Source organism: Triturus cristatus, chromosome 1_2, assembly GCF_964204655.1.
Source record: "Triturus cristatus chromosome 1_2, aTriCri1.1, whole genome shotgun sequence".
Lineage (NCBI taxonomy): Eukaryota > Metazoa > Chordata > Amphibia > Caudata > Salamandridae > Triturus > Triturus cristatus.
The window spans coordinates 220,817,687-220,837,596 of record NC_140580.1 but is presented as its reverse complement, the minus strand read 5'-3'; the positions used below and the strand labels follow the sequence as shown (position 1 = coordinate 220,837,596).

At 44.2% G+C, this 19,910-nt stretch overlaps 1 protein-coding gene and 1 pseudogene across 8 annotated transcripts in view; both read left to right on the top strand.

Annotated features, from left to right (window-relative positions):
- Positions 1-19,910, top strand: part of USP54 (ubiquitin specific peptidase 54) — a 1,650,598-nt gene that overhangs the window by 641,229 nt on the left and 989,459 nt on the right. The gene's annotated exons all lie outside the window — the stretch shown is intronic.
- On the top strand, positions 17,078-18,734 carry LOC146867076 (18S ribosomal RNA; annotated as a pseudogene).

The following is a 19,910-nucleotide window of genomic DNA, read 5'->3' as shown; positions in this document are numbered from 1 at the left end:
ATAGAAAGGCAGTGTTGGGAGCCAAGCAAGCTTGGGAGGATTCCCGCTGGTTGGCACTCAAAGCCGCGAGCCTGGCCAAAGACGGAAACGCTTGGAATCTCTGTAGATATTCAAGAGGTTGTGATCCCGATGTAATTCCAAATCACATTACGAACCAGGAGTTTTTTGTCCATTTTACGAAGCTTTATTCTGGAGAGGATGCCCAAAGCTCCTGGTCTGTTGCACACACTGTGATGGCCACCCCCAATCTCGAGGGTTATGACCCCTTTACAGAGACGGAGGTTGAGATTGCCATCAGTAAAATAGTCCCAGCAAAGGCCCCAGGCTCCGATGGTCTCCCCGGTGACTTGTATCGATCGGACCCTAAACATTGGGCGAAGTATTTTACCATCCTCCTCAACGCTCTCCTTAAGGGGTCGCCTATCCCAGAATCCTGGAAAGGAGCTGAGGTGATCCCAATATTCAAAAAGGGTTCCAGGGAGGACCCTGCTAACTACAGACCGATCAGCCTCATTGACACTGGTCATAAGGTTGTTGGCAGGGTCTTACTGGAAAGAATCCTGCTGTGGGTTGACGAGAACAATATCCTCTCCCACTACCAAGCGGGATTCAGACCAAATACAAGCACAATTGACCAGGTCTTTAGACTCTTCCTCCTATACTGGAAGGTGGTTTTGATTGGCAAGGGTAGCCTCCACTTGGCGTTTATAGATCTGAAGACTGCCTTCGATCTGGTCCCTCGAGATAGACTATGGCTGGTCATGAAGGATATGGGTGTACCTTCTCCTGTCCTTGACCTTTTGGTCCGACTGCACGAGGGCAATTACGCTCAGGTGAGGTGGGGTACCCAGGCCCAGAAGACTGAAAAGATGCCCGTAAATAGGGGAGTTGGACAGGGCTGTGTATTGGCCCCCACCCTTTTCTCTCTATTTGTAAATAGGGTGGTGAAGTTTTTACAAGATATTCCCGCCGACGCCCTGACATTGGCTGGTGATAGAGTCCCCACATTATTATTTGCTGACGATACCCTGCTAATTTTTCCAAAACCCCGGCAGGGCTGCAAAAGCTCCTGGACAGATTTCACTTGTTTTGTAATTTGAGAGGTTTGAGTTTTAACACCTTAAAGACCAAGCTCCTCTCATTTAATTTACGAAAACCATCCAAAGTCACCCTCAAGCTCGATGGTGCACCCTTGGAGCTTGTTAAAACATTTGACTATCTCGGCATAAGAATTTCTGACAGACTAAGTTGGAGACCCCATATTGATAAGATGCTGCTAAATCACAAACGGGCCGCGGGAACAATCATCAAAGAACATCGTATCTCGCACAGCAGACCAATCGCTCCCGCTCTAGTGATTTATCAGGCTAAAGCTGTTAATTCGGCACTGTATGGTGCCGAACTCTGGGGCTTCGACAATCTCGAAGAAATCTCCAGGTCTGAAAATAAATTCATGAGAGAATTGGTCTCACTCCCAGGGGAACTCCACTCAAACCTCTCTTAAGAGATCTGGGCAGACGCACGATTAAGGACATGGCAAGACTACGCCCCCTGCTCTTCTGGGCCCGACTATGGCGTACCCCAGAATTAACGAAATATACTGAGGGCTTAAGAGAAGTAATGAACTCCCCGGGGTCCCACAGAATCAGTTGGCTTAGTTGTATTAAGAAGTCTTTACTGCAGCTAGGCCTCAAAGAAGTTTGGGAGCAAGGTGCACCCTTGGGTAAGGCAGACCTGAAGAGAGCCTATTGGACTTGGATAGATACCCAGGAGTCCAGTAAACCTAATCTGGGTAACCTGACCAGAGCCTTCTATATACACAAACAGGCCACCAGCCTTGAGCCGTATTTGGATTTTGTACAGAACCCTAGGGACAGATCGCTGTATATCCAATTTAGACTTGATATATTGCCAACCCGCAAGCGCACCAGCAAATGGAAGCCACCCTACCAAACCCCATCAACTTGCTTGAGTTGTAGTGGGTTGGTGGAAAATACGGCGCATATTATGTTCGAATGCCCAGCCTATAAAAACCCAAGAAGTGGATGGTTGGGACCTGTATGTCGATTGCTGGGCACGTCGAACTTCCTTCCGGGTTGCACTCAGAATATTACGTTCCGACACCAGCCCAGTGCTAGTTTGTGGTGTGGCTAAATTTTTTGGGTGGTCTTGGAATATTAGGGCTACATTTTTACGTCTACCAGTATGAATTCTTTCCTACTCACTTTTTAGGGAAACTGTCTTTTTAGTATCGAAATGTAACACTTTTTCTTACTAATTTTCAATGAATATACTTCATACTGACTTTTTATGCACATTTTTAAAAAATTGCCATATTTTGTACGCTGGTGTTAAGAAGATTAGTTGACCAGCTTAAATTTCTGTTTTTATTTACATTTCTCCATATTTTAAACTTAATGTTTCCCCTTCGAGATATTGTATCTTGTATGTTTGTATGTCAATGCTTTTACGATACAATTTTTATCGAAATAAAGCTTTTTGATGATGGTCTAATCTCGAAATGGTGTTGACGATGAATTCCCATTTATCTGCTTTGAATTGCTGAAAGGCTAGGCGAGCCCTGCAAGTTACACTCACATACACACTCGTATGCCACATATACGTACCAAACACGCACACACTTCCTCTTTCAAACAGGCCTGCACCAGATGCTTAATCCATTGTGCTATCCTACTGCTGTGAAGCGCAATTTGAGTATAATAATAATTACCTGGATGTTTCTATCTGCATTAGTGGCATGTTTTACCATTATCTGGGTAGTGCTCATTTATCTACTTTAACATTGAAAGGTATAAATAGTACAGCTTGGATTCAAATCTTTAATCTGCAAATTAAATGCAGATTTCTGCAGGAGATATATTACCGCAGACCCCTTCACTATGTCTTCCACCAGGAGCGCATAAACATCTTCACCATACCCCCCCAAACAGCCTTACCACAAACACACACCCTCAGCGTGCACATCCCAAGAGCACACAAACCTCCTCACTGTGTTCACTTTGAGCACATGCCCTCACCATGGCTTTCCAGGATCACTCCCTGAACCTGCAACCACCATGATCACAGAAACCTCACTATTTCCTCCATCATGAACACACACACTAACTATGTCCCCCCTGAGCCTATAAACACCCTGATTATGTCCCCTTTGAGCACCCAAACTTACACCATAAACCTTTAGTGAGCACCAGACCTCCTCACCAAGTCCTCTATCATAAGCACACAAACACAGTCACAACCCACACAGGACCACACATGTCAATATGCACCCACCATAAATGCACAAAAACTGTTTACTATGCTGCCCACCAAAATTGCGCAAACACCCTCGCCAAGTGTCCCAGGAGGAAAGAAATGCATAACTTAAATTCACCATGACCTCACACGTAACATTCACCAACCGTGAATAGCATCAGGAGCATATTTGCCCCTCATCATGAGCATGCACACACAGTTTCCTACCAGGAACACACAAAATGTTACCACCATGAGCACACAAAGGTGCACTATAGGGCCACCATGAGCGTGCATGCAGCAACACAAATAAAACACATACACTTTTATGTATCACCCGGCGTCTTGCCCGGTTATGATGTTTGTCAGGTTTGCATTTTTTCTTGTAGTGTTTCGGAAAACTATTTACCAGATGAGTATTGCTTACCTAGTGCCTACTTTACTAGAGACACTAACATTCTAGGTCTTCATGCCACTGTTTCAAAGGCACGTCACATGAACTCTTTGCACTTCATCAGAAGAGCAAGGATTGTTGGCACTGTTTTTTGTGTCCTCGCTCCATGAGACATATGCGCTTCTGACTTGAACGATCACATCTTGTTTCACAAAGTTTACAGTTTGCTTGTGTTTGCAAATTTGCTCCTACTGCATGTCTGTCACCTGACTTTCTGCTTTGGTTTTACTGCTTCTTGGCTTGGGGTGGTGGTGCTGAAAGGGCCGGGCCAATGAATTCTGGACCTACTCTAGAATCACAATCCAATGTTTTTTTTTAGAAGCATGTATGCGTAAAGGGGAGAAAGTCGTTATTATTGCCAATCAATTCAACAGGAATTTCTCTGGACACACAGTAACCACAGACAATTATGTCAGGTTAGTTCATTTATTACAAAGCCAAAAATAACTGAACATAAAGACACCTCAAAACGAGAGTGTGGAAATACATCGGAATCAGCATAAAGCCAAATCTGCGAATAAAGTTGAAGCGATGCAACATGCATTAAACAATAATTAACACACGATATAGGATGCAGAGGATGAAAAAGCAATGCAATAGATCTCGCATTTCAAAACTTTCACCTATTGGTATTGTGAACGACAATGCCTTTTATTATTGCAGGTTTTTTAACACGTAAATAAAAGGCATTGCCATTTACAATGCCAATAGCTCAAAATGTCGCAATTGCAAGACCTACTGCAGTGCAAATGCTTGTTTAATTTACAGCTGGAAGATGGGCATCCTCAAACCTGGATCAAAAAATTAAAGAGAAAAATAGTTTCTGCAGTGTCATAACATATATGTGCACATGCGTGATGAAGTGTGCATACATTTATCAGCACGCTGGGAAATGTCAGTGATGAAAGACACCGTTCATCTGGATTCACTGAGATTTCTGGCACAGCAGAAAAGGTGAAGTGAAGGTCATAGGATAGTAAATAAAGCAATAAGCAGAAGAAGCAAGGTGCAATCAGTAAATCAATCAACGAAGATTTATAAGATGCACGGCTACTCATAGTGTTCTGGCACAAGGGAGACTAGAAATCGAACCAGGCAGGAGCTGACATACTTATAGGCAGTTTCAAACAGCAAAGTTTTACGATTGCGTCTGAAGGCAGGTTTGTCCTTCATGGCCTGGAGGTCCAGAGGAAGATCATGCAAATCCCTGGCAAAGGAGGAGCAATTTTTTTTTCTAAAATTGTGGCACCACTGCCACCACTGTGCCCGAAGAGTGGAGGGATCTGGCAGGGTGATATGCAGTGAACCTCTTGGCAAAGTTTCTTGGGCCATCCCGATAGAAGGCCCGATGCACTAGAGTGAAACATTTGAACTTGATTCTCTCTTTAATGGGCAGCCAATGTAGCTCCATAAGGTAATGACTGATATGGGCCCCCCTGCGCATTTAGTACTAACTGAAGAGTTTGTAGATGGTAGTCTGGAAGACGCACATAAAGAGAAATAGAAGAATCTATCTAGGACGTGATGAGAACATGAATGTTCTGAGCCAGACCGGGAGTAGACATCATTTCTTCATAGACCGGAGAAGTCTGAAACAAGCGCAAACCACTGCAGTCACCTGACACCCAAAGGAAATGAAATTGTCAAATGTAATCCCCAGATTATGCACAGACGTCCCTGGGGACAGATGTGGTAGGAATAAGATCAGGCCAGCAGTCTCCATACCAAATGGGTGAAGAAGAACCAAATAGCAGAATTTGTGTTTTTCTGGTGTTCCACTGTAGATTGCTGCGTCACATCTGCTGGAAAAGTGCTGTTAGGCAGGACTTAAACTAGCTGCAGGCATTTGTCACGTTCTTCTCCAATGTTAGCAGGATCTACGTATCATCATCATAGGACACGATCTTGACACCAAAGGATTCCACTAATGGCTCTTGGGGGGGGGGGGGGGGTCACATAAACATTAAAAAGCACTAGAATCAAAGCAGAGCCCTGGGGAACACCAAATTTTCTAAAAAAATTGGAGTTCGAGGTGAATGGTGGCATATAGACCGCTTGGCTTCTGCCTGTTAAAAAAGAGCAGAGCATATCATGAGAGACAGTGTCAAAAGCCACAGCTAAATCTAATATTATCAACACGACCGGTTCCCCTTGGTCCACCGCCATCTTGATGTAATCAGTGACCTTGACCAAGGTAGTTTCTGTACTGAAACCAGACTGGGATGGGTGCAAAAGCTGGCCCAGCTTGAGAAAATTAGAGAACTCTATGTTAATTCCTTTTTCCAGTATACTAAGAAAAGCAGGCAATATGGCAATAGGCCTGAAATTTACTAAAAATTGATCTATCTGCCGAAGGTTTTTTCAATAGCGGTATTGTTAGAACTGGAGGTCTCTAGTTACTTCTACTCAGGGTAAGGGGGATACACACTTTACATAGCCCCTGCTCACCACCTTGGTAGCTTGGCACGAGCAGACAGGCTTATCCCAAAGGCAATGTGTAAAGTATTTAAACAAACCACTCACAGTAACACAGTAAAAACACCACAAATGGACACCACACCAGTTTAGAAAAATAAAATATGTTTATCTAAACTTAACAAGAACAAAACAACAAAAATCCAACATGCTCAGTTAAAAATATGACTTTCAAAAAGTTTCAAGAACTTGTACCATAGAAAACTATCGATGCGTGACTTTTACACAAAGTACCTGTAGTTGCGTCAAAATTCACAAGGCCAAACAGCCGCAGAGTGAAGAAGCGTTGAAAACAAAGAGATACATCCGTTCCAGAGACCTTGGGGAGGCGATGCGACAGTTCTGCTGCACGCAGGAGAAGTGATGCGTCGAATCTGGTCTGTAGGGGTAAGTGATGTGTCGATTCTTCGTGACGGTTCCGGTCCGCAGATGATGCATCAAGAAAACTTGCCATAAACTCTGCCTATTAAACATATGGGAGACCACTGACTTAAACCAAACCAAGAAATCATGGGTGTCGCATGGGTGTGCTCTGGCGAAGTGAAACATTGCACATAAGTGGGGAAAAGGGGAACCTCCATTATTACAGGGATGGGTAAGCGATATGGATAGAGCTTTGATAGCAGAGAAGGATGTATTCAAGAATAGAGGGTGCCCCAAAAAATGGGATCAAAAATGGACAGCCTGGAATAAACACATATACCTGTCCCCCACAGTCGAACTTTGCAGGAGGGAGGAGGGATTACAAAACTGGTAATTGAAGAGGGACTGTGACAAGGCAGTGATTATGTTCAATATTCATGTATTTCAGAAAATGTGCGTACGCTGCGGCTAAATGATGTCAAATGACTTATTGTACCACTGTGATTTTGTGGTTTTGTTCAATAAAAAGATAATAAAAAAAAAAGAAAACTTGCTGCACATGCGATGCGTGGAAATCCAGGATGTGTTGGTATGGGGCGGCGGCGAGAGGCGCTGTGTCGGTTTTCTTCAGCCGCGATTCAACGTTGCATCGATTTTTGCAGCGGCGACAGGTGCTGCATCAGTTTTCCCAGGGGCACGGCAATGCGTGGAAATTCTTCTAGTGCCTTGGAGATGCGTCGGAAAAACAGCTGCAAGAAGAGCGATGCATCGGTTTTGTAGTTCTTCAACTTCCTTCTCTCTTCCAGCTCCCAAACAGCAGCAACAACCTCCAGAGGTCCAATATTGGTACAGGCTTCTCCTGGCAGGTCGGAACTCACAGCAGCAGAGTTCAGGGGTGCTGGGGGTGAAGTCTTTGTGTCCCTGAGACTTCAGAACATGAGGCCATCACACACAGGCCCTTGGAGACCTGCTTCAAGCAGGGGACACAGCACACAGCAAAGTCCTTCTCCTTTTCTTGGCAGAAACAGCAACTGCTGGCCTACCCCACACAGCACACAGCAAAGGGGCAGTACTTCTCAACAGTCTCTCCAGCTCTTCTCCTTGGCAAAGGGTCCTCTTGAATTCCAGATATGATCTAAAGGTCAGGGGTCTGGGCCCCTCTTTTTATACAGTAAATCTATTCTCTCTCCTGACCCAGGGCTCTGAGCCCAGTCCAAACAAGTTCTGGGGGGTACTTAAAAACCTCCTTACGGTGCACAACATTCCAGACTCTCTGGAGCCACTGCACCGCCCCAGCCCCTGTCACTCCGAAGCCAGACAGTCAATACACAACACAGCAGAGGCACACAGGATGGCTAAGCAAGAAAATACTTACTTTCTAAAAGTGGTATTTTCAAACACAGAATGTAAAAATCACCTTTCCTAAAAGATGCATCTTTAGATTCTGAGTTCAGGCATACTAAACTTTATTTTCCTACCTTGTTCCCGGAGGTAGTTCTGTTTATAAGATGTTATAAGCAAACTCCCCTTTCTATCTTATGGGAACATATAGCCTTGCAATAGTGAAAAACAAAATTGGCAGTATTTCGCTTTCAGGACATGCCACACACATCAGGGCATGTCCTACCTTTCCCATACACTGCACCATGCCCACAGGGGTTCCTTGGGCCTACCTTAGGGGTGACTAACATGTAAGAAAAGGGAAGGTTAGGGCCAGGAAAGTGGGTGCACTTGCCAGGTTGACATGCAGTTTACAAACTGCGCACAGGCACTGGGGTTGCAGGTCTGAGTTATCTTTTCAGAGCACTCATGTGGGTGGCACAATCAGTGCTGCAGGCCCACCAGTAGCGTTTGATTTACAGGCCCTGGCACGCTCAGTGCACTTTACTAGAGGCTTATCAGTAAATCAAATATGCCAATCATGGATAACCAATCATAATAACAATTGACAGAGAGAGCATATGCACATTAGCACTGATTAGCAGTGGTAAAGTGCCCAGAGTCCTAAAGCCAACAACAACAGGTCAGGAAAAAATAGGGGGAAGAAGCAAAAATGGGGATAACCCTGCAAAAAGGGCCATTTCCAACATATATTGGTTAAGCTTGTTTCCAAAAGCTAAGAACAGTTGCAGATTGAATAGAACTATTCAGGAAAAGGTTTAAAACAGGGTTGATGGTATTCAGACATGCAGACAAAATTCAAGGAGGACAACGGTTGACAGAAGAGGCAGACTTACATGATTTCAGGGCCTGTCTAGACTCCTCCAAGCAAATGGTTGAAAACTCACAAAGGGAGCAAGAAAAGATTTAACAGCCACGGTCTAAATCCACTTCTTTGAGATATTTCTAAACAATGCTGGAATTCCATTTATTTTTTCGAGTATTTCTGTTTGTAAAAATCCACGAGCAGCTTTCACACCTTTTTGGCCCAATTATCCAATTAAGGTCAGCATGCCAGCTATAAACTCCAGGCCTCTTCAAACCATTTCTAGCATTCCGGTGGGCAGAGGCATGCAGGAAGGCTGCTGTGGACAGTTTCAAGCAAAGTAAATTCTTCTGTCAGGACGCTTAGGGCCTATTGCATTAAGGAAAAGTTCCTTTTTAGAAAACTACTGTTATTTAACTAGTGTTATCTAATTAGTATTCTCTGCCTTTACTTTCCATTCCCAGGCTTTACCTATTGTCCATAAATATCCCTCCACAACCATGAAGCATTAAAAGTATCTTCTTGAGGTAAAATAACCTCTATTTTTGCTGTTTATATTTGTCAATGTGTTGGAGTTTTTACCACTCACCCAGCAATCATAACTTCCATCTCTATGGATACACACTGATATATCTTGTTTGTTATTATAAGTGGCCTGATAGTCTTATTCGCAAGACAGTGCCCTTTAATTTCACTTACATTTAAAATTCGCCTTTATTCAACACTAAAGTTCCCCTTGTTTACACTACCTACCTTGGAGTACAGTTTTCTACGCTTCACGCCATAGTTCTCCATGCAAGGCAGTGTCCTTGATGTTTTTAGGTTTTACTTAGACATTTTCTTGGTTTGACTTACACAATTTTCATACCGTAACCAGCAATATTTCTATCTGTGGTTTTTTGAGTTTGTCACATTGGGTGTTGTGGGAGTTATTGAGAAAAGCATCACCAGCCAACTTTCTCTATTTCCTTCCCAGGTGTAGGCTTAAAGAAGGAGCCTATCACCACTGACCATCTTGAGCTAAGTGTGCTCATAGACGAAGATGGGTGAGTAAACCCACCTCTTCCCCTTTTTCCTTTTGGCAAGACCTAAGAGACTAGGGTCCCAATATTGTTGGTCCTGACGAAGGCCATTGACCCATTAGGGCTGTTCTAGGTTGAAACATGCTCACCCGTTCACCATGTGTCATGGACCAGTGACTTGTCCACTCAACAGCACCCCTGTTTGTAGTTTTATCCCTATCGCTCCTCTTCTTTCACTGAGTAAAGATTTACCTAGAAGAAAGGATATAATATTAACTCCCACACCACTGTCGATATCCAGACAGTCTCCCTCCTGGTGTAGGTTATGCAGTCACTTTGAGAACGGGACACTTAAGTGACAGACCCAATGGTGTCGTAATTCACCAAACAACTCTAAGCGGAGGTTACATGCACTCCAGACTGATCATGTGCTTGAGGGTCTCAAAAGAAATTATCCTTGAGACTCTGGTACTGGGGCCATTGTGGTTCACCCCTCCTCACCCCCCTTCATGGATGGATAACCTGTTCGACTTTTCTGCAGTATATTAGAAAAAGCAGATAATAAGGAGATAGACCTGAAATTACTCAAAAGTGCTCTGTCTGCTGAAGGCTTTTTCAATAGCGTTATCTGTTGAACTTGTTTCCAAAAGCTAGGAGCAGTTACAGATTGAATACAACTATTCAGAAAAAGGTTTAAAACCGGGTTGACAGTATTCAGACAGGCAGACAAAATTTGAGGAGGACAAGGGTCGACAAGGGAGCTAGGCTTACATGATTTCAAGGCCTGTCCAGACTACTCCAAGGAAATGGTGGAAAACTCGCAAATGGAGCAAGAAGAAATTTCAGCTGGCTGTAAGGCAGATCTATCTAACCTGACTCTAGGGCTCTCTCGGGACCCATGGAATTAAGAGCTTCCATAATACCAGTACTCTTACTGTCAAAGAAAACTGAAAGCTAGTCAAACAAATTAGGAGAGCCACAGCCAGACTCTTCGTGGACCTCCCTAGAAAAACCCACATCGCTCCCTACCTCAGGGAACTTCATTGGATCCCTGTACAGAAAAGATGCCAGTTCAAGCTCCTGACCCATGCATGCAAGGCCCTACAGAACTGTGGGCCCTCCAACTTGAACCACTGCCTGAACTTCCATCAGCCCGCAAGACACCTCCTTGAAAAGTAGTCATTGAATGATAATTGGTTTGCCCAAGATACAGTCCCAGACGTATGACTTGGATAAGAGGTGAAAAACTGGGAAAAGGGGACATTTTATGTTTATGGTTTTAAAGGATTTTGTATGTGATGAGAGTGCTAGCATTATTGGTAGTTTTAGCACAAAAGTAAAAATTGGACTTGGCATGCAGTCCAAATTAATATTTAAACTTGGCCTGGGCATAATCCAAATTAGGAATTTTAACCATACCTACATGAGTAGTACAAAATGTGCCATGCCAACATCACTGGAGATGTTTTGTGCTTAAAATGAATAAACAAAACCCATCATTCCCTTCATGTGACTTCAGTGTTCAGATTCCCAAGCTGCCCTGACAGTCCAAAAGAGGGCTAATTTGAAGCTTGAATCCAAGTCAGGGCTCCAAGAGGTAGAATACATTCTCTCAAATGTCCCCCTCTGTCAGTGCGCACAGGTTACAAAAATGAGTAGTGCTCAGGCAATCACAGGGTGAGGACACTGGGGCCTGGTTTCCATGTGCTGTGTCTCAAAGTGCCCAGGATGGGGACCGGCAGGCCTGGGGTTGGAAACCCCAGCCGCGGGCTCTGTCTCATGGCCTGCTGTGTCACATGGAGCCTGGAACGGAGAACTGCGGGCCCAGAGAGGCCTCCCCTGCTTGCACAGGATAAGAAGCTCTGATCGGGCCCTGGGCCAGAACTTTGACTGGTCCAAGGTGGAAGCCCCAGGCTCCCTTCTCCAGCTCATCATGTCACAAAGTGCCTGGGACAGGGCCCGCAGGCCTGTGGAAGTCTCCCGTCCCAGGGTAAGAGCCCCAGCAGGCCATGGGTTTTAAGTTCCAGGCCCTGGACTCCCTTCCCCAGCCCACAGTGTCACAAAGTACCTGGCCCTGGGCTCTGCTCCCTGTCCCTGCATTTCTCAAAGTGCCACAGACGGGGGTCGCAAGGCCTGGGAAGGTCTTACCTGCTTGTCTGGGTTCAGAAGCTTTGACCTGGCTCCGGGTCAGAGCTCCTTGAAGCCTATAGCCCCTTTCTTGATAACCAGCTCTAGCTCCAAGAACCCGGACCTTAAAGTCCCTGTCTCTTCAAGGGCTAGCAGAATCATTTTTCAGAATTCACTGTGCAATCAGAGGGCCATCCTTCTAGGGTATCTGGTCTTTACGAACATTGGATATCTGGTCATGCGCAATGAGTTCCTATGGCGTGTCCTGATTGCAGGATACCCCTTGAAGTCCTGATGAAGACTCAGTTGAGTCTTCAAGTACAGACATGGATCCAGGAGGTCATGTGCCTTTTCTCTAATTGCTCTTTGTGTTACTTGGTAGAGCTAGTTCCCATTCACAAAAAGGGCAGAAGGGGCGACCCTGCGAATTACAGGCCTATAAGCCTGATAGATACCTTTCAAAAAGTCTATGCAAAGCAAATCTTGGGCAAGTTAAATGAATGGATATTGGATAATTACATAATTTCATTCTGCCAGGCTGGCTTCAGACTAAAAACAAGTACAATCGAGCAAGTTTTTAGACTCTTAAACCTAGCCTGGAAGTACACAAAGTTAAAACTTGGACATTGCTTTCATTGATTTGAAAGCAGCTTTTGACTCAATTCCAAAAGATCTTTTATTGGGATCTTTACATCAGCAGGGTGTGCCAGAGGAGATTTTAAGGCTCCATGAAGGTAACTTAGCCATGGTACGCCAGGGCATAGGGAAGGAGCTTACAGAGGAGATTCCTGTCAGGAGGGGTGTGCGCCAAAGCTGCATCTTGGCACCAACCCTGCTTTTACTTAATGTGAATGACCTGGTCCAGCACTTACAAAAATCATCCCATGAATCACCGAAGTGTGGAGGAGCTCATATTTGCACACTAACCTTTGCTGATGATACAATCTTACTGTCTCAGACCTCTAGGGGGCTACAAAACTTACTTGACAGTCTTAGCCATTATTGTAGACTAAGTGGCCTTGAAATAAACCCCTAAACCCCACCAAGACTAAATAAAAGGCAATTAGACCATACATACGTTTTAAAAATAAAATAGTCTTGAACCAGGTGCCACTGGAGTGTGTTTCCAATTTCATATACTTGGGGCTTACACTTGATTCAAAACTGTTGTGGAACCCGTAAATAAACAAGGCTAGGACAAATCTATTGCAAAATGCTATCCCTATAGTAAAGAAGCAAAAAAATGTCAAAGGCCATCACTTTGGCTCTGGAGGTCTACAAATTCAGGGCCCAAACTTCTGCCCTTTATGGATCAGAGCTATGGGGTGGGGTAAATCTAAACCCTTTAACAGTTGGGGAAAATAAAATTATGAGGATGTTTACATCACTCCCCCAAAATACCAGACTGATTCCGTTAACATATAATATTGGCATTAAAAGATTGGAACACTTGTCTATATGGAGATCATTGTCCTACTGGGTTAGAATCTGGACCATCGAGGAATTAAAAACATATAGGGAGACATTGCGTGAACTATTGAAACTTAATGTCCATTGCACTTCCCCCTGGCTCATGTCCAAAATGGTTCCAGAAGTTGGGACTGAGTAGGTTTTGGGCTAACCCCAGCCTACTGACGTCAGATTCATAGAGCAAGATTAAGAACATTTATTGGAATGTGCAGTGCTAGAGGCACTCTTGTTGTCTGATACCCTGTGATGACCTTTGACTACCATTATTTTAATTGACTTTAGTGTGTTATTTTATCCTAGCCTAGATGTACGATGTCCTGCATATGCCTGTTTCTCTTAAAAGTTTCTTTCTTGTAATCTTGCAGTCTTTCAGTGGAAGCTGCCACTGAGTAGGACAGCCTTGCCAAGAACAGAAGGTGTGGGATGTGCATTTGAAAGCGTGAGAGGGGGAGAGAGTTGTGGAATGTACTTTTTGGTCTCGAAGTGCAGTGTTGTCCGGCAGTGATGCACACATGTGCTCGGTGTTGTACATTGAGAGATGAAGTATGTGATGCTATAGGACATTGAGAGATGGAGTATGTGGATCTATAAGCAGTTGTGCACAATTGTGCATTGTGTTGTACATTGATGAGAATTATGAAGTTCTTACTATTGGCTTCGACATGTCCTCATGTCATTATTTTCCTAACTCTGCCTTTCTTCAGCTTTTCTGCGTGCACAGCAGTGCTTGCAAGTTGTTTGGGTTATTCATGTTCAAGGATTGTTTTTTGTTGATGTACCCAGAAGGCTTTGTGAGCTTTGTCAAGATAAAGGCTGGAACATGCAAGATTTGGAGAAGGGGAAGTGAGAACTTCTTCCTGCCATGGGAATGCTTGCTTGGAACCTGGCCAGTTCTGGTAAGATTCCTCTGGCCCGGGGGGAGGGAGGTCTTTCCCGAATCTACTAGTGTGTTTTGAGATCATAAAACTGAGGGTTGTTGACTCAGAAACTGGGAGTTTGGAATCCGAGTGGGGACGGACGCATCTAACTTGGAGTGTGGGACCCTGGTTGCTGAGGCACTCAATCACGGCTGTTTAACTTCCCCAGTCTGAGATGCAGTGTTTGCACCAGGTGAAGTATTGAGTTTTGGTTATCGCCATTGTGATGTTTGGCCAGTGGCTTTGATCATTTGAGGTGTTTTCTTTGTGATGTGGGAGTGAGTTGAGGTGCACATGCAAAGTAATCATCTGATGTGTGTGTATATATATATATATATATATATATATATATATATATATCTTTCTGATCTCTTGCAGGATGTCCAGTATATTTTCTTGAGTCTTATCTCATATTATTTGCTGCTTGTTTATTAATCAGTATTATTCATGCATCTAGATTATTGCTTGCATATAAACATGAATATATATTTTTGTGTATTTGAATCCTGTGCATTTGGCATCTGGTAAAGCCTTTCTGTTAGAGAGCATTGTGTAAAATAAAACTCCAAGCCTTATTCTAAAAGAGAGAGAATCATTGCATTTTATAAAATAAAACCCTTTTCTAAAAGTGCGGTGTTTGTCTCCAGCGTCGCCTTGTGGGTTTGGGCTACCGTGTGGAAGATTCTGTATTATCTGATAGGTGCAAACAAGACATAATATTATCCTGCACAGAGTCACTTAGGCTGTACGTCAAGGAGACTTACCACACAATATCTATCTATCAAACTTTTCCCGAGTTTTGAGCAATTTTTGGATGAGATCGAACACAGTTAGCAAAGACACTTTAGCTGAAAGTTAGATATGAGCCATTGCAGACAAACTCCTTTACAGCCAAGTGGGCCATGCCACAGACTACGTGAAGGGACCCCAAGTGCACCCTATGCTCATTAGGCACAATGAAGATTTTGCACATATCTTATTCTTTTGCCCTCTATGTGCAATTCTCAGAAGAAAATGGATCAAGCCGCTGTGTCAGAATTTGAAGATCAGGAATTATCTAGAGGCACTGAGAATATTAAAATCAGGCAGCTCACAACCCATTGCATTTGGTGTTAGTAGATTTCTGTTGTCTTCTAGTTATCTAAGAAACAAAAGAGGACTCACATTTTAATGTAACCATATTACAATCATGCTCTAGCAATTGGTTCCTAACAGATATCATGTCTCAATTTAAATAATATTCGATTCACTCGCTTAGTATAATTTGAATGAACTTACATTATTTAGAATAAAATTCATTGGCATTTGGTAAATGTTTTATTATATTTTTTATTTCTTAGTACAATTTTAATTAAATGTCTTTTTGGTCTGTTTTAACTGAGTACGCATTTGCACTTTATATTTATATTAAATTAAGATGATTAATGCGCTACAGCCCCTTGACAAATTTGAAATTTGAATCCGTATAATTCTAATGTATCTCACTTTCCAGCAAAATTATTGTAATGTCTGTGCTTGATTGGAATTCTTAGTGATATGTTCTTTTATGTTCTTTCATGAATCTTTAAATCGAAATAAAGCTTGAATTGATTGAGTTACTTGGCGAGCACGGTTTGTAAGAAAAGATGGCAGACTTACCTCGGATTAATAGGGACTGGGTCTTTGAGACCTCACTGTTGTCCGGCCATTCTCACCTGGGTGACTCTAAGGGCCTGAGTTTGCAGCTGCCTTCCAGCCTTGTCGGAATGGGCCTTTCCTCAAAGCCTTGCTTTCCGGAATGCAGGCCTGGATGCCAAGATGACATCCTGTGCATAGCGTCCTGCTGGGGGGGGATGGTTTGAGGAGGAGGGTGCTGGTTTTAGCCATCACACTGCTGTGATCATGATGGCAGGGCTCACTTGGAAGTCTCTATAACTGCTGATTTGACTCTCCATGTCCAGCCAGGGCTCCAGAAGGTTGGATGTGTTTGTTCTGATGGCCCTCTTTAATTCAGTGTGCATGTATTACAAGAATGGGAGGTAGCCTTTCTCTGGATTATGAGAGACAAGGTCTAAGATAACTGCCTTGTCCCCTGTCTTTCTCACCAGGTGCTGCGAAAGCCAGGGTCACCTACCCTGGGGTCCCAAAGCCCTCAGTCTGTGACTGCCTTCCAGCCCTGTCTGATGGATCTTTCACCCGAGCCTTGCTTCTCAGAGAGCAGGTAGGGGTGCAAAGCTGACATCCCTATGCAAGGCAGCCAGTTTAGCAAGCACTGTGCTTTGATTGATTGTTCACACTTGGTCCACTTGGGGATGGACTACTTGGCCAGCCTCAGCAGATGTTTCCTGCCTGGACTGTCTGACTTGAAAGTATGCCTTTTGTGGAAGCCACTCGGTAGAGCAAAGGCCAAGTAGCTTGGCAGGTTGAAATGTGGTCTAACCAGGGTAGATGGGAGTCAATGGTGCTAGTCCCCGATGCTGCCTTGTGGTCTGGTCATCATGTGCTTGTCTGTTGCCGTTTTACACCCAGTGCATTTCCGCAGCAGCTTAAAATAACTGTTCAGTGGGGTGGACCCTGGTGCCCAGGCTGGGACACAGAGCCTCTGTGACTTGCTCAGGCTGTACCTAGGCACATTTCTCCCTTCTGCTGTCATGAAGTAGGCCTGGCCTGCTGTTGCGGTGCCTGTGTGACTGCCCTGTCCCCCCAACCTCCAGCGGGCAAGCAGCGGCTCCCTAAGCAGGATCCCAAGGGGTGTGAAGGCTGGTCCAGGATGGGCTCACAGCTTCTCCTGCCATCAAGCAGGTGTGCCAACCTGTTTGATCATGCCAGTATCATATGCTTTTCTCAAAGATTAAACTATGCATGCGTAAGTAAACAGAACCGGTACAGTGAAACTTCAAATGGCTCATTAAATAAGTTATGGGTTCTTTGCTTCATCTGTTACTTGAACAACTGTGGTAATTCTAGAGCTAATACATGCAGATGAGCGCTGACCTCATGGAATGCGTGTATTTATCAGATCAAGACCAATCTGGACTCACCTGGCAATTTGGTGACTCAAGATAACCTCAGGCGGATTGCACCTCCCTGTGACGGCGACAATATATACGGATGTCTGACTTATCAACTTTCAATGGTAATTTCTGTGGCTATGGGTAAAGGGAAATAAGGGTTCTATTCCAGAGAGGGACCCCGAGAAACAGCTCCACATCCGCAGAAGGCGTGCAAATTACCCACTTTCGACTCGGGAGGTAGTGACAAAAAATAACAATACAGGACTCTTTCGTTTTGATGTCCTGTAATTGGAATGAGTGTACTTTAAATCCTTTAAGAAGGATCCACTGGAAGGTAAGTCTGGTGCCAGCAGCCACGGTAATTCCAGCTCCAATGGATGTTGCTGTGGTTAAAAAGCTCATAGTTGGATCTTGGTATAAAGCTGGCGTGCCGCCGCAAGTCGAGCTGCCGCCTGTCCCAGCCTCTTGTGCCTCCCTTAATGCTCTTGACTCACCAACACAGCCAGGCATGCCTAGATTGGAATTGATCTGAGTATCCTGGGAGTCGAAAGTGTTTACTTTGAAAAGATTTAAGTATTCAAAGCAGGCGGGTCGCCTGAATTCTTCAGCTAGGTATAATGGAATAGTACTCGGGTTCTATTTTGTTGTTTTTCGGAACAAGTGCCATGATTAAGAGACAGGGCTGGGGGCATATGTACTGTGCTGTTAGAGGTGAACTTCTTGAACTGGAGCTAGATTATCAAAAGCAAAAGCATTTGCTAAGAATACTTTGATTATCAAGAACGAAAGTCGTAAGTCCAAAGAGACAAACTCCGTTTTAGTTCCAACCATAAATGATGCTGACTAACGATCCAGGGGCGTTATTCCCATGACCTGCTGAGCAGCTTCCAGGAAACCAAAGTCTTTGGATTCCAGGGAGAGTATGGTTGCAAAGTGGAAACTTAAAGTAATTGACTTAAGAGCACCATCAGGAGTGGAGCCTCTGGCTTAATTTAACTCAACGTGGGGAAACCTTGCCCAGCGTGAACACAGAAAGGACTGACAGATTGCTAGCTCTTTCTTAATTCTGTGGGTGGTGGTGCGTGGCTTTTCTTAGTTGGTGGAGCTGTCTGGTAAATTCCAATAATGAACGCGACTCCTCCGTGCTAACTAGTCACGTGCCCTCAGTGGTTGGTGCTCAACTTCCTAGAGGGACAAGTGGCATTCAGCCACCCGAAATCGAGCAATAATAGGTCTGTGATGGCCTTAGATGCCTGGGTCTGCATGTGTGTTACACTGGATGGTTCAGTTCGTTTCTACCATTTGTCGACAGGTGCTGGTAACCTGATGAATTCCGTTTGTGATAGGATTGGGATTGCAATTATTTACCATGAATGAGGAATTCCGAGGGAGTGTGGGTTATAAGCTTGCATTGAATATGTCCCTGTGCTTTGTACACCACAACGCCCATTGCTAATAATGATTGGGTGGTTTATTGAGATCTTATGATAGGTCCCACCGGGGTTGGCAATTGCTCTGGTAGGGGGCTGAAGAACCAGGCTGAATTAGGCCTGGCGGCGCAGGGTACGCCTGAAATCTTCTGAGTTCGCCTTCTAAATGTACAGAGACACGGAACACTCTGTTGGCATAGGAACTTCAATTTATTAGCTGCAGCTAGGTACAGTTGTCCTAGAAGTACATCAGTGGTAGGTTCTCAGGAGACTGCCACTTCAATCCGTGACTCAGTCTTTTATAGCGCTTGAATCCCCTAAAGCAACAACCCCCTCTATGTGCAATAAAAACAAACAAATCATCCACTAGCAAACATTCTTTGTACAAGATACAGGATAATAGGTAATAGAAATTCCTTCCCTAGGGTCGTGTTCTCTACCTGACCCTATAGGCCAGGTGGCATGAGCATTCCTAAGTTAAATTAATTTACAACAGGACGTGTTTGCGTGTTGCAGGTGGTGATTCGTAAAACAATTGGAGAGGCAGAGAAGGATCACCAAGGGTCAATAGATGGTTATCACGGGAATTAGTTGCTTCGAGCCGGGTCTCAGAATGTACTTTGCTCAGAGAGACAGGAAAAGGTCGTTTAACATCTTACAGTACAGAGTATGAAAGAAACGCTACGAAGGTCGTTGGTGCCTGAGTGAGGGCAACATCACAATGGTGTCAATATGCAAGATGGAGCCGTAATCAAATTTCCTCAGACCCTCCTTTTGCCATTACTCAGGCAAAAACACAGAGGCTGTTGTTAATCAGAACCGACTTCAATAGCCATGAAATCTACAAGCTGTTGTTGCAGCATTATCTTTGTTTTCTCTGCTTTCTGGGATACAGGATTTGGAACACACAGGGTGGCGCAGAGCCCGCATATAGCGGGACCACATTGTAGGCAAAGGCAACATGAGAAGAGAATAGCCAAAGTCGCTCCTACAAAGGTAAGAATCTTCCATCCCCATGTAGACAGTAGTCCCCCAAATCATCCCATCAGAGACCAATTCCCTTCATCCTGGTGAACGGACTCAGCGATCTTATGTAGTTTAGAGATGGCTTGGTATACTGTAGGGGCGTTGTCTGGAATATAAATGCAACAGCTAGATCCGATCAATTTGCATACGCCCCCACGGTCAGCAAGAATAA